The 15,986-nt window shown below is 40.1% G+C and overlaps 1 protein-coding gene across 1 annotated transcript in view; it reads right to left on the bottom strand.

Moving 5' to 3' along the window:
• The window catches only part of TAFA2 (TAFA chemokine like family member 2), a 530,331-nt gene that overhangs the window by 203,683 nt on the left and 310,662 nt on the right, over nucleotides 1–15,986 (bottom strand). The gene's annotated exons all lie outside the window — the stretch shown is intronic.

The raw sequence follows: 15,986 nt of genomic DNA, 5'->3' as shown, positions 1-15,986 counted from the left end.
ACATCATTGTTCCTGATATTACCAGGCCACCTCAAATGCTGGAAGCTCTTACTTTGCCAATCTCTCTGCTTAGAGAGGTTTGGGTTATCAGCATATCAATCTGCTCGTTTTAATCTGTATTCCTACACTATTTGCCTATACCTTACAGGTGAGTCTTTTGAGAAATGATTTATTTGATTTTCTTTATTCTTATCTTGGCAGCACTTTAAAAGTTGCATGAGGAAGAAAGACGGCTCAGCAGCATTGAACCACGTGTCTCATTGTCAGCGGAAATGCTCAATACACACGCTGATTTCTGAAACAGCCCAGCACCTGAGCTAAGCTTCTACAGAGAGGTGTACCTGTATCCGCAGTGTTCTTTCCTTCTGCTTGCCATCAAGCTGTTGGTGATATAAACAGCAAATGGAGAATATAGTTATCTGAGAACATGGTGCCCTATCTCGGTGGTACCTTATCTCTGCTGTCAGTCAAGATGGTTTGAACAATAACTGATTTCACGAGCGATTGCTTTTCTATCCTATTTGATACATAGAAAAACAGGCAATATATGTAGAGTTAGGAAGAATAATAATGGATGTGAACCACCACCTACTAAACCCATCACCAAGAACAAAAAAATTACTGCTCTTAAAGCTATCTATTTTCCCAGTTTCCTTCCTTCTTCTCCTCCCCATCCAAAAGTAATCACTAACTTTTCTTTAAAGTAATGTTTGCAGTTATATATGTATTCCTAGCCAATGCATTAATTCAATTTGCTTGGTTTAAGCTTTACAAATATGGTATCACACTATACACAATCTCTTAAAACTTGGGTTTCCTCTCTTAAATGTTGGGTTTTCCACTCAACATTATGTTTCAAAGATGTGTTTGTGTCATTGCATTCAACTGTAATTCATTCACTTTCAAAGTTAAATAATCCCTTGTGTGACTTTAGCAAAATATACTTATCCATTTTTGTCACTGGACATTTAGGTTGTTCCTAGGGATTTCTGCTTTTGTAATTTTGACATTTTAAATAATACAACTAGAAATATTCTTACATACATCTACTGGTTCACATGTGTTAAGAGTTCCTCTGGAATTTATACATAAGAAAAGAATTGTTGGTCATAGGGAATGTATGTGTTTAACATCACAAGATGATACTAAATTGTTTTCAAAAGTGGCCATCCTAATTTACACCCCCATTAGCAGCACTGTTTGAGTTTCCATTACTCTACACTCTTGCCAACATTTGATATATTAATAGGAAAGCTTCTCTCTCTCTTTTTTTTTTTTTTTTTGCATTCTAGTGGGTTTAAAATGGTATCCATTTTGATCTTAATTTGTATTTCTTTATCATTACTTAAGGCCAAATTTTTATTGAGATATAGTTGACATGTGGGCTTCTCTGGTGGGTCAGATGGTAAAGAATCTGAAAGCAAAAAAAAAAAAAAAAAGAAAGAATCTGAAAGCAATGCAGGAGACCCAGGTTTGATCTCTGGGTCAGAAGATACCCTGGAGAAGGGAATGGCAATCCACTCTAGTAGACTTGCCTGGAGAATCCCAGGCAAGTGAATAAGTAATGGATGTTTAATGTTAGCATTCAACATTATTCCTTTGTTCCCATCAGTGAGCCACCAAGTAACATTGTTGTGGGGTTTTTTTTCCCCACTGAACTGGCCAGCCAGTATAGAAAGTTAAGCTGTCCATGTGATTACCAATTTCTGATCTGTTTCTATAAGAAGCATGTTGGATTTTCCTTTAAGAAGCTGTTGGTCACTTTTTCATGATCTTTCTAAAATGTATGCCTACATATGTCTATTTGACTAAGAATATTTTCACAATAGCATTCTGTCTGTTTTCTAAACTGTGGAAAATTCTTAAGGAGATAGGGATACCAGACCACCTTACCTGCCTCCTGAGAAACCTGTAAAGCAGGCCAAGAACCAACAGTTAGAACTGGATGGTTCAAAATTGGGAAAGGAGTATTTCAAGGCTATATATTGTCACTCTGCTTATTTAACTGATATGTAGAGTACATCATTTAAAATGCCAGGCTGGATGACTCACAAGATGGAATCAAGATTGCTGGGAGAAATAGCAACAGCTTAAGATATGCAAATGATACTACTCTAAAGCCCAGAGAGTGAAGAGGAACTACAGAGCCTCTTGATGAGGGTGAAAGAGGAGAGTGAAAAAGTTGGCTTAAAACTCAACATTCAGAAAACTAAGATCATGGCATTCGGTCCCATCACATGGCAAATAGAGGGGAAAACAGTGGGAAGAGTGGCAAATTTTATATTCTTGGGCTCCAAAATGACTGTGGACAGTGACTGCAACCACAAAATTAAAAGACGCTTGCTCCTTGAAAGAAAAGCTATGACAAACCTAGACAGCATATTAAAAAGCAGAGACATCACTTTTCTGACAAAGGTCTATATAATCAAAAGTATGGTTTTACCAGTAGCCATGTACAGATGTGACAGCTGGACCATAAAGAAGACTGAGCACCAAAGAACTGATGCTTTAAAATTGTGGGGCTGGAGAACACTCTTGAGAATCTCTTGGACTGAAAGGAGATCAAACCATTCAGTCCTAAAATAAATCATCCCTGAATATACATTGGAATATTTACAATACTTTGGCCACCTGATGCAAAGAGCTAACTCACTGGAAAAGACCTTAATGTTAGGGAAGATTGAGGATAGGAGGAGAAGGGGACAACAGAAAATGAGATGGTTGGATGGCATCACCAACTCAATGGACATGAGTTTGAGCAAACTTCAGGAGTTAATGAAGGACAGGGAAGTCTGGCATTCTTCAGTTCACGGGGTCCCAAAGAGTCAGACAAGATTTGGTGACTGAAGAAAAAAGAGCAATGCTGCCAAACTTGAACTGTTTTCTAAGTTTCAACTCTTCAATTTCTCTTTTTAAAATAGTTTTAAATTCTACTTTCCACTTTTGTAGTTAAAAAAACATTCTCTAAATTTTTTCATCACTTGCAAATTGTGGCAAAATAAGTACATGGTATTCCTACAGCAGAAAAAGACATCTAAACAATGTAATTATAATGCAAAACCGTGATTTTTTGCAAGAGGTCATCCAAAGAAAGTAGAAGTACTTGGCCTATAAAAAGTATTTTCTTAGATAAGATTAGACGAAATACAATGAGATTTAAAGAAGAGTTAAAGACACCATACCCATAAAACATTTTGAATTCATACAGCTTTGTGACATTATGTCTCCCACAGCACCAAGAGACAATTTTAGATTGCCAAACTACGTCAGGTGATGATGATGATTATACAGCTATGCATCCTCTCACAGATCTGCCACAATACATTTCTGACAATGGGGTCTGTTTCTTTGAAAATCTTCATGCATAGGTATCAAATTTTACTTCTTTAATGTTTACAATTACGATAGCAGTACAACTTCTAGAAAACACAGTTTTTTTACTTTTATAGCTCCTGTGACTATGGATAGCGTTTCCAGTTCTGCACCTCTGCCACTTAAGCTCTTTCACTGCAACCTACTGATTCAGCCACAGGCATTAACATTAAAGATTCTATATTTTCATGGTATGACACTGTAGGAATCTAACCTCTTGGTTACCTGTGAAGTCTACTCTGTCTACAGCAACACAACCTAAGAATTCTAACCAAACTATGGAATCCAGGAAAAATATATCACCTCAGTTAGCAGCTTTATTGATACATTTATAAAATGACTGTCACAACCTTTAAAAATAAGATATTAATACCATGACTACTTTCTATCTGCCCAGCTACTCAAAGCTGGAGATTGCACACTATCAATGCTTAGTTCAAAAAAAACAGCCCATAAACCACTTCCTGTGCTAGAGTTAACCTTGCTCTCCTCATCTTCTCGGCCTGTCTGTGGCAGAAACACAACTGAGCCGACCCTTCATTTTGAAACACTCCACCCCCTCTTCTATGAGTGACGCACTGAACACCTTCACACTCGTGATTCTCCAGCTACCCTCCTGGCCTCTCATTCTCGGGGTGCTTAGCCTTTATTTGCTCCTCAGGCTGGCCTCTGATGGTTACCACAGTGTCTCACGGCTCTGTCGGAGCCTTCTTTGTCTGCAGTGTATCCCCAGATCACCTCATCAAGTCTCGTGACTTTAATATGATCTCCTCACTGTTTACAACATTTTCCTCCAACCCTGACCTCTTAACCTGAGGCAGACGTTCAAACTCAAATAACAGTTTGTGAAATTCCCCGGCAGTCCAGGTGTTGAGACTCTGTGCTTTCAGAGCTGAGGGCCCAAGCTCAAGTCCTGGTGAGAAAACTATTAAATATTAATCATATTCTGCAAGTCTTGGTGGCATGGCCAAAAAGAAAAGGAAAATGTAGCATCTCCAAGTATATGGCTAATGAATATCTCATACTTAAAAGATAGAGTCATGCATTTCCATCCTTCTCTCCCACTATTTCTCCTATTCTTCATTATACCACCATCTGGTCAAGTGAATAAACCAGATGTCACCTATTATCCCTCCCATTCCCAATTTTCAGCACATCCTGTGCTCAAGAGCTTCAGTTCAGTCCAGTTCAGTCACTCAGTCGTGTCCGACTCTTTGCGACCCCGTGAATCGCAGCACGCCAGGCCTCCCTGTCCATCACCAACTCCTGGAGTTTACTCAAACTCATGCCCGTCGAGTCGGTGATGCCATCCAGCCATCTCATCCTCTGTCGTCCCCTTCTCCTCCTGCCCCCAATCCCTCCCAGCATCAGGGTCTTTTCCAATGAGTCAACTCTTCCCATGAGGTGGCCAAAGTATTGGAGTTTCAGCTTCAGCATCAGTCCTTCCAATGAATACCAGGACTGATCTCCTTGAGGATGGACTGGTTGGATCTCCTTGCAGTCCAAGGGACTCTCAAGAGTCTTCTTCAACACCATAGATGTTAATTAAATCTACCCACTTCTTTCCCCGCTTTCACTGCTACAATGGGGTACTATCTGACCTCTCTGCTTTCACTCTTTCACTGTAGAATTTTTTCTGCTAATAATATAAGACCCATCATGCAAATTCCACTTTTACATGCAAATCTTACACTGGCTCAGTTAACATCTGCCACTGTACTACCAATGTGCTGTTATTACCAAGAATAAAACTCCAGCTCCGGCTTGTGACCCCACAGGCCACGCATGATCTGGCCCATTCTACCTCTGCAATTTGATCTATTATATTTCTCCCTCCCACTCATCTCTTTCCTGAAAATTCTAAACTCAAATTTCAAACCAGTCAATCCTAAAGGAAATCAACCCTGAATATTCATTGGAAGGACTGATGCCGAAGCTCAAGTACTTTGGCCACCTGATGTGAAGAGCCTACTCACTGGAAAAAGACCCTGATGCTGGGAAAGATTGAAGGCAGGAGGAAAAGGGGACGACAGAGGATGAGATGGTTGGATGGCATCATCAACTCAAAAGACATGAGTTTGAGCAAGCTCCAGGAGATTGTGAAAGACAGGGAAGCCAAGTGTGTGGCAGTTCATGGGATTACAAAGTGTCAGACACAACTTAGTGAGTGAATATACACACAAGTCCTCAAGTCCTTTACACTGTCTAGTTCCTTTGCCTGAAAGTTTCTCTCATCCCCTCATTCTTCAGATTTCTGTTCAAATTTAACCTTTTCCAAGAGGGTTTCCACCTGTTATGTAAAGCTTAGTCCCCAGTTGATTTCCATCCAATGAACATCACTATCAATAATAATGTATTTGTGCATTTGTTTGCATATTTTATGATTCCTCCCACTAGCATCTAAGTTCCATATGAAGCATTTTTTCTGCCTTATTCACTACTGGGTTCCACGTTACTCAGTCTAGAACAGTGACTGGCACATAATAAGCACTCAATAAATATTTATGAAAGAAAAAAATTTTATAAAGCCCCTCCTTCTGATACCCACAAGCCATTCCCAAAAAAGGCCCTGAATTCTTTTTATTTTTATGTCAAATTCAACAGTCCTGGAGAAATTGCTTGATTTGTGTGCTATTCTCTAACTTTAAGAAACAGTGATTTTAAATCTCTACAGTTTCTCTGTATGTCAACCATTATATGTGAGTCAAAAACACAACTGCACTCATGAAATTGAAAATTTCACATTTAATTTTACTTCTAAGGAAGTTCAAGATCAAAAGCTCTTCTCTAAAACGTCAACCGTAATTTACCCTCATTCAATTACCTGCCTTTCAGACAATGAAATAGTAACAGTCTAAGTGATTTGAGGAAAATGCTTGATTTTCAGAAAGTCTACTATATTTTCAAGATCCATCATCAGGAATTACTAAAGACTTCTGCAACTGTAAAGCCATGATTTTGAGACACTAAAAAATTGACAGATCATAGAAGTTAGAAGTAGAAACCTTAAAGCATCCTTCTGTATTGACTACATTATTAATAACATAAAAAAATACAAATTTGATCCCCATCAATATACTATGGCAGTTAAGGACAATGTTCTAAAGACAACACACACAAAGACCCTCCTGGCTTTGCAGTCACAGTACCAGGTTGAAGGTAAACCATTCTCAATAAAAAAGTTTCGGCATTTGGACAAAAAATACCACCGATTTTTTTTCCAGTGGGACAAATTTCCCCCAAAATTCGGTTATTTAAGAGGCAGAGTAGAGAACTGAAAGTATAGGGAAACTTTAGATAGAAGTTTAAAATTTGGCTCTGCCTCTGACAAGTTTGTACTTGATCGTTTTACCTATCTTTCCTCATCAAGTACTCCGTCCTAGAGGCTATACTAGGTGCTGAAGTGAAGTGAAGTCGCTCAGTCGTGAACGACTCTTTGTGACCCCATGGACTGTAGCCTACCAGGCTTCTCTGTCCATGGGATTTTCCAGGCAAGAGTACCGGAATGGGTTGCCATTGCCTTCTCCAGGGGATCTTCCTGACCCAGGTATCAAACCCGAGTCTCACGCGTTGCAGGCAAACGCTTTACCCGCTAAGTCACCAGGGAAGCCCTATACTAGGTGCTAGGGCTACACAACAAGCCTTTAGTAGTTTAGAAACTTAGTTTTGGACTTCCCTGATGGTTCAACTGGTAAAGAATCTGCCCAAGATGTGGAAGACCTGGGTTCAATCCCTGGGTTGGTGAAGGGAACGGACACCCACTTCAGTATTCGGGCCTGGAGGAGTTCATGGACTGTCTAGTCCATGGGGTCACAAAGAGTCAGACACAAGTGAGCAACTTTCACTTAGAGCCTTTAGATTTCTCCTGGATAAAATGGGAGTAATGCTAACCTCACTGATGATCAACCAAGATAAAGTGGGTGACATACAGGGCACAGATGAAAACACTTGGATAAACAACTTCTTATTTTTATAATTTTCAACCAAGTTCCATTAACCAACGGGCTGTGTGATTCCTCCGAGCGATTTATAGTCTGCGTCACTCAGTTTCACTGGCAAGAAGGACAGTGGAACCACTGGCCGGGGCGGAAATGAATGAGATTACAGAAGCGGGTGTGCCTACAAAACTTCAGTATGCGGAAAGGTTTATTAAACACACGGTCCATTGGCCTCATTCTCTCAGTCAATGAAAAACTACAACGAAAATCTACCATGCAGATTTCATTTACCAGCCAAGGTATTTTTTTAATGAAATATCTTCAGCAGGTTGCCATTAAAAATTAGATGCTAAAAAGAAGTCAGAAGAAAGTGTGCATTCAGTACCCAATGGAGAATTATGAGTATTGCTTTGTTTGTTTGTTTGTTTGTTTTTCATTTTCTGGTACTCCATTTCCTAACAATTAATTGGTTAAATCTAGGAATATAGCCAACAAGTATTATTCTGTTTCATGGAGAATTACTGTACCTAATTCAGCAGTACATGAGATTCCTACAATATAATAGAACTATTTTATGACTATCTTAAAAATGCAATCTCTTATCTTCTAGAGTAAGAGATCATATTATTGTTCAAAAGTCTAAGCCATTACCAGGCCTTTTAATAAGTGTGCTAATTACTTGAAATGACATGAGAAGTACCACAAATGAAAGAGTAATAAGCTGTCAGTTGTTTTTGAAACCATAGTTCAATAACCCAACATTACTATTATCTGAACATCAAGATACTAGTTTTGAGAGTTATAAATAGCCATAATAATGATGATCCAAACTAAAGACAAGAAACCCTCATCTTAAACCCTCAAAAGGTAAGACATTCTTAATATTATTTCATTAACATTGAGGACAAAGTTTGCTACTGTACATAAGTGACATGTAAACTATAAAAATGCTAAATAAATGCACAGAATTAGTAGCACCAGAGACTTAGTATCAGCAGACAGACCACTGTTACCTAAAGACTGTGGAAACATTTCCTTATATCAAATCAGTATGAGATGAGATTATAATTAGGAAAAAAAGGTTCTTGTCCTCCTCAGTTATGAAAGCAAAGCACAATACAGAATTCCTTTCTCATACACAGGGGATAATAGCTTTTTGAAAATTATAAAAAGGCAAACATTCATTTTACTAAATCCCTGAACAAAATGCCTTTGACATCTATCTATTGCTATCAGGCATGCAGACACTTTCTCACAAGAAGCCCCAAAGCTATCTCTTTCAAAGCTTTATCAAATTCATCTGAGTATACATGGAAAAAGCCTAAGTTCAGTAATCAAGTTTTTAACATACATCTTTAGTACTCTTAATCTCCCTTTAACAAAGACAGTATACTACCTAATTCAGAGTAACCGCAGGGACACGAATTTGGTCCTTAACGGGTTGACAAGAAGAAGCATAACTATTCCAAATATGAATGCTAACTTGAAAATATGGAAGAGTCACCTATATTCCACCACACTGAAGAATATCACCATCTGCAGGACATAAGGATGTCACAAATCCTACTACAAGGATACTAAAAGGGGGCTCTGGAAAATATGCAGAATATAAATTCTGAAAGTGTGAAACAGTGATATGTGGTGCTAGAATGTCCCAGAATGTTGTCTGTCAAGAACCATCAGCCAAGACACCCAAAATCAAACACCAAAAGGTGATCCATTGAATATAATATCATTAGAGAAGATGAACTTATCTCAAGTAAATTTGGGGAAATCTTTTTACATAGCAACACAGAAACAATTTTGCCTATATCTGAGCATGAAGGAATGAACTAGATAGTACCTCATGGCCTCTCCCATTTGTGTTTTTCACTGTATGATCAGAATGTTGCACTCTTTACAAATCTCAGCCTGTCTCAACTGTTACTAACTTTCCCCCAAAGCCGGTTTATTCCCTGGTCTGCAGTGTGATTTTTAATCCTAGAGTGATTCAACAGTGCAATTTCAGGAAGCGTGAAGGAGCCTGCATTTCACTGTCAGAGAGTTACCAGAGATGACAGTCTGTAATCCCATGGACACAATGAAGGATGCTCACATATCAGAAAATCTAGAGAGAAAGGCACCCAAGGCCCTACACAGGATAAGTAGTCAGTCACGAATTTGTAAACTGTACCGAGCATTTTGACCTTGAAGTCACAACATTGTCAAGGTTCTATTTACTTGTCTGTAAACACAGAGGTGAGTTACCAAAGCATAAGAAAAAATCATGCCATTTTAGAGCATGCTAGCAGTGCCTGGGGATGGAAGGGTAAATAGGGCACACAGCCTCTTCATGGGTAAAGCTGACCAGGAGGACGTTTTCCTGTGAGATTTTGAGCCTCTGGGGTGTGGGGAGAGACATCTAGTTTAGAAATATACATTTGAGAATCAGAGCATAGGATGTGTGTAAGGTGAGGGGTAGTTAGCAAGTGAGAGGCATGATGCGATCAACCAGCAAAAAGCCTGGTGTTAGCAGAGCTGTAGATCAGTCCCTAGACAAATGCCAAAATGTAAGGAAAAGATGCCTATGCCAAAGACACAGAGGCATGAGAAGTGTCAGGAGGGTGCAAAGATTAGGCAGCCGGTGGGGGATAGAGTTACATGGGGAGGAAGCGAAGAGCAGCGGCAAATGTAGCAAAGCATGCTAAAGAGGGCTTCCCTGGTGTCTCAGTGGTCATGAATCCACCTGCCAATGCAGGAGTTGGATCCCTGGTCCAGGAAGATCCCCCACGCAGAGGAGCAACTAAGCCCATGAACCACAACTATTGGGCCTGTGTCCTAGCGCCCAGGCGCCGCAACTCCTGAAGCCCACACGCCCGAGAGCCTCTGCTCCACAACAGGAGCAGCCACAACAGCGAGCCGCCCTCGACAACTAGGGGGTAGCCCAAGCTGCCACGAGGACCTGGCACAGCCAAAGAGAAGTAAATAAGTGCATTTTTAAAAGAATGATAGAGATTGGAAATGGGAGAAAGGAAGAGCTGAGACTGATCACATCTGAAGGCTTTAAATCTTCTAAACACGAAAAGGCACGCTAAGTTGTGGAAAATCAAAGTGGGAAAGTTGAGTAGGATCTTAAAGGGAATGGTAAAAATTTGGAATAGTCACTGAAAGGAATCTAGTTAATAAGAACTTAAAAACTTTTCTTGACCACTGAAGGGAACAGCTGACATACTTGTTGACTTTTAAATGTGTAAAGATAGTGCATTTATTCAACAAATATTTTTTTTTAAAGAGGTTATAGGAAAAGACAAGGATACATAAGACAAATCTCAGATGTTAAAAAGTCAAATGTGCAAATAATTCCTAGTACAATACAAAATAAGTCCCCAAGATCACAAGTATCCTTATGTTTGTGTGTGTGCGTGTGTGTGAGTGTGTGTGTGTGTGTGTGTGTGTGAATGAGTGTGTGTGTGTGTGTGTGTGTGTGTGAGTGTGTGTGTTCTGGAGCTGGTGGTTATCAAATCCATTCACCCTCTTTTCTCTTTGAGTCCCTCAGCATACAAAGCATGCATGCATTAGATGATTCACGGAATTTGGGCGTACAACCCACAGCATGGAAAGAAATGGTCTCCTATTTTTATTCATTTACATATCAGAATTTGAGCATTAGGAACATAACACCTAGGACTAACTAGGGAAGACTGGAAAGGATCACTCCCTGCTGACTTCCATAGGGTACACCAAGCGGAGGACAAGCAACAGATGAAGAAGCTGGGGGCGGGGGGCTGAGGCTGTGACTATCCGCTTGTCTCTCAACTATGTGAACAACACGCGCCCCAGAGTTGACTCTGGGATAAATATGACCAATAAATACCTCCTGGGCAGGGCTGGGGGTAAAGTAGTATAGATAATAGCCCTGTCCTCAAGGAGTTCCCGATTTAGTTGGAAAATAAAACTTACCCATGAGAAATCCTAAATAACATTACGATCTTGTAGACTGCTCAAGACAACGAGAGAGCGACCCTAGGGTTATGCAGTGGTTGCTGTTTAGTCGCTCGGGCACGTCCAGCTCTCTGTGACCCCATGGGCTCTAGTCTTCCAGGTTCCTCTGTCCATGGAATTTTCCAGGCTAGATTGCAGGAGTGGGTTGCCATTTCCTTCTCCAGGATTATGCAGAATTCTTATCAAATTCATGCTATAGACTGAAATGTATTTAAAGAAAAAAGAATACATTTAAGGCAAAGCTATGAAAGAGGCAGGAACTGGACTGGGTCTTAAAACTAGGTAAAGGCCGAGACCCCAGGCAGCACAGCAAAGACCATCCAATCCCATCACAATCAGTACCCCGTTTGCCATCACTCTTGATAAACTCACCCTGTGCAACGCAGAACCATCTGTATTTCTTCAAAGCGGGTAACCAGCAGTCCTAACACTGCCAATGATTTGAACAACTCTATTTTAGGAGGTATTCACCACAAAGATCAGATACTTGACTGTTGCTTTGTCTTCAGGACTTGCAAAAATAGGACAAGTAGTTTGCCTCCAAGTTCCCCACCTGGCTAAGGACTTACAGCTTGTACAGATGTTCACAAAGGTTGCATTTATTCACATATTGTCCTCACAATTTTCAGAAGAAAATAGCCATGTTTACTTTAGGTTTTCTTTTCTGGGCCATTCATTTAAGATTGGATTGGAAAGCTTCTTTGAGTTTTGCATTTAAAAAACAAAACCCAAACCAAAAAATCATAGCAATTTACCATAATTAGCACTCTTAGAATCACTCACCAGCAGGAAGTTCCTTACCCCAATGCTCAGTACTCCCACCTTCACCCAGACTCTGGGCAACTGTTCAAATAAAAAGGCACTGAGGTTGGCCCAATACTTAATCCGTCAAAACGCCTAATCTACCAACAACCCTACACTCACAATTCCTAAGTCAAGCTCCACTGTGGTTAACTCTTTGCATGCCTGAGTTATGATATTTTCCACTCACATAGCCCTTAAATGAATTCACCTTGGGGTATCAAACTAAATCCCATAAGGAATTCATTATTAGGCTTTGGTACAGGTACTGAAGATCACACCGAATCTTTAGAAAGCCACACTCATCATGCATCCAGTGAGCAAGGTTATCTGTCCTAGTTTGTTTTCCAGGGCAGAACAAGAATAAAACCAGGGTTGGTGCCAGGGAAGCAGAAAGCAAGCATCAGGCCCAGACAGTGAGTGACAAATAGAACTGGTCATAAGACCAGAATTGATTACTGAGATTCCAAATGAGAGACATCAAGAACTTGAGAAGGTGAAACGCCAGAACAGCAGCAAGGCTCTGAAGAGGAAAGTGAGCAAGGAAAACGCAAACAGCACAGGACACCGGAAAGGATGCAGAGAATCTCAAAAAAGAACCGCATGAAAGCCAGACCAAAGTCAGTGTCTCATCCCTACGTGCTACGGGTTCTCATCCAGCCCTTACTGAGGAAGAACTTAAAAATTTTATCCAGACTAAACAGTGAAATTTACCAATACTGATAATTGCTGATTTATCAAGTGCCTGTGTGTCTAGCACCTCATGCACGTTATCTCATTTATGCCTCAAAACAACTCTCTAGGCATTAATTAATACTCCATTTTATACACTAGAAATCCAAACTGCAGAAACATATGTAACTTCTTAAGGTTACCCAAACAGTAAGAGCCAGAGCTGGGATTCAAAGTGCTCATTTCTCTACAATATGCTATTTATGACGGAGTTTGTACAAGCAAAACGCATGCAGTTCTCATTCTAGAACTGTGCTGTCTACTACTAGGGTCATGACTAGCCACATGTGGTTATCAAACACTTGAATGGTAACTAGTGTCACATGTTGAAATGATGATATTTTGGATATAGATTTAAATAAAATACAATTGTGAAAATTAATTTTCCCTCTCTTTTTTTAATGTGACTCAACAGTTCATGAACTGAGAACTCCCAGATGTTCAAGCTGGATTTAGGAAAGGCAGAGTAACCCGAGATCAAATAGCCAACATCCATTGGAGCATAGGCAAAGCAAGAGAATTCTGGAAGAACATCTGCTTCATTGACTAAGCTAAAGCCTTTGACTGCGTGGATCACAACGAACTGTGGAAAGTTCATCCAGAGATGGGAATACCAGACCACCTTACCTGTCTCCTGAGAAAATTATACGCAGGTCAAGAAGCAAGAGTTAGAATCAGTCATGGAACAACAAACTGGTTCAGAACTGGTAAAGGAGTATTTCGAGGCTGCTTAGTGTCACCCTGCTTATTTAATTTATATGCAGAGTACATCATGAGAAATGACAGGCTGGATGAAGCACAAGCTGGAATCAAGATTGCCATGAGAAATCTCAATAACCTCAGATATGCACATGATATCATCCTCATGGCAGAAAGTGAAGAGGAACTAAAGAGCCTCTTGATGAAGGTGAAAGAAGAGAGTGAAAAAGCTGGCTTAAAACTCAACATTCAAAAAACGAAGATCATGGCATCCAGTGCCATCACTTCATGCCAAATAGATGGGGAAACAATGGAAATAGTGAGAGACTTTAATTTTGGCCTCCAAAATCACTGCAGATGGTGGCTGCAGCCATGAAACTAAAAGACACTTTCTCCTTGGAAGAAAAGCTATGACAAACCTAGACAACATATTAAAAAGCAGAGACATCACTTTGCTGACAAAGGTCCAGCTAGTCAAAGGAATGGTTTTTCCAGTAGTCATGTATGGATGTGAGAGTTGGACTATAAAGAAATCTGAGTGCTGAAGAATTGATGCTTTTGAACTGTGGTGTTGGAGAAGACTCTTGAGAGTCCCTTGGACTGCAAGGAGACCAAACCAGTCAATCCTAAAGGAAATCAGTCCTGAATATTCATTGGAAGGACTGATGCTAGAGCTAAAACTCCACTACTTTAGCCACCTGATATGAAGAACTGATTCCTGATGCTGGGAAAGATTAAAGGCAGGAGGAGAAGGGGGTGACAGAAGATGAGATGGTTGGATGGCATCACTGACTCAATGGACATGAGTTTGAGCAAGCTCTGGGAGATGTGAGGGCCAGGGAAGCCTGGTGTGCCACAGTTCATAAGGTTGCAAAGAGTCAGACACAACTGAGCTACTGAACAACAACTAGAAAAGTTAAATACATTTAATTAATATTTAATATATAATAAATACTCTATATACCTCATATTTCTGTTGATTATCTTAGAGCATAAATTCAGTCTTTCTTGAGTCCTTTTTAAAACAAGACATAGGACTTCCCTGGTGTCCCAGTGGTTAACAATCTGCCTTGCAAATCAGGGGACACAGGCTCAATCCCTGGTCCAGGAAGATCCCACATGCCACAGAGCAACTAAAGCCCACGAGCCATAACTATGGAAGCCCACGCACCCAGAGCCCATATTCCACAACAGAAGCCATCACAATTAGAAGCCTGTGCACCACAACTTGGCTTCCCAGGTGCTAGTGATAAAGAATCCACCTGCAATGCGGTAGATCTGGGTTCGATCCCTGGGTCAGGAAGATTCCCCTGGAGAAGGGCATGGCAACCCACTCTAGTATTCTTCCCTGAATAATCCCACAAACAGAGGAGCCTGGCAGGCTACAATCCATGGGGTCACAAAGAATCGGATACAACTGAGCAACAAATGCTTTCACTTTTCACGTATGAAATAGATAACTAATGAGAACCACTGTATAGCATGGGGAACTCTGCTCTGTGGTGACCTAAATGGGAAGGAAATACAAAAAAGAGAGGATGTATGTATATGTATGGCTGATTCACTTTGCTGTACAGTAGACACTAACACAGAACTGGAAATCAACTATATCCCAATAAAAATTTTTGAAAATTAAACATAAGTAAATAAAATAAAAACTCTCCAATAATTGCTATGGAGGTAACTATGAACAATCTCCTCTCCTAGTTCTGAGGCTATTGGCTTTACTACACTAGAATGAAAACCAAGTGAAGAAAGAAAGAAAGAACCAGGAAAGAAAATATGCAGGCAAAGTACTAAAAAAGCTGGTCCTGATTACTAGACAAAGGGTCCACCCTTATAGAACCCAAGAAATCAGCATCCTCAACTGACATAGAAAATGCAACATTTATCACAAGATTTTACAGATATGTGTCAATTATTATATACTTTAATCCCTGGAGACAGCTCTAATTCAATAGCACGGGGGGGAAAAAAAAGGGAAATACTGGGGAAGAAATGTACTCCAAGCTGCATTATTTAAGATGGCACTTTGAGGGATGTCCCAAAGTGGGTTATCCAGTGGTTAAGACTTCACCTTCCAATGCAGGGGGTGATCCCTGGTCAGGGAGCTAAGATCTCACATGCCTTGTAGTCAAGAAACTGAATCACAGAACAGAAGCAATACTGTAACAAATTCAACAAAGACTTTAAAATGGTCCACATAAAAAAAAAAAAAGATAGCAGTTTGAAAGCCTGACTTCTTTTCCAGCCTCTGACATCTGTGGATCACATCCTTCTGTTTTCTAAGATAGGAGTTAGGAGGATGTGAACCACAGGAAGCATGTAGATCATGATCCCAACTTCGAGTGTATGTAACATTCTTTATTAATATTTGTTGTATGGCTTCACTTTCTCAGTAATTTAATTCTTATGCAAATGAATGGGGTCAGCAAAAACAAACCAAAGTCCCTTCATGTACAA

This window comes from Odocoileus virginianus, chromosome 24 (assembly GCF_023699985.2).
Source record: "Odocoileus virginianus isolate 20LAN1187 ecotype Illinois chromosome 24, Ovbor_1.2, whole genome shotgun sequence".
Lineage (NCBI taxonomy): Eukaryota > Metazoa > Chordata > Mammalia > Artiodactyla > Cervidae > Odocoileus > Odocoileus virginianus.
This window is presented reverse-complemented; position numbering and strand designations above follow the sequence as displayed.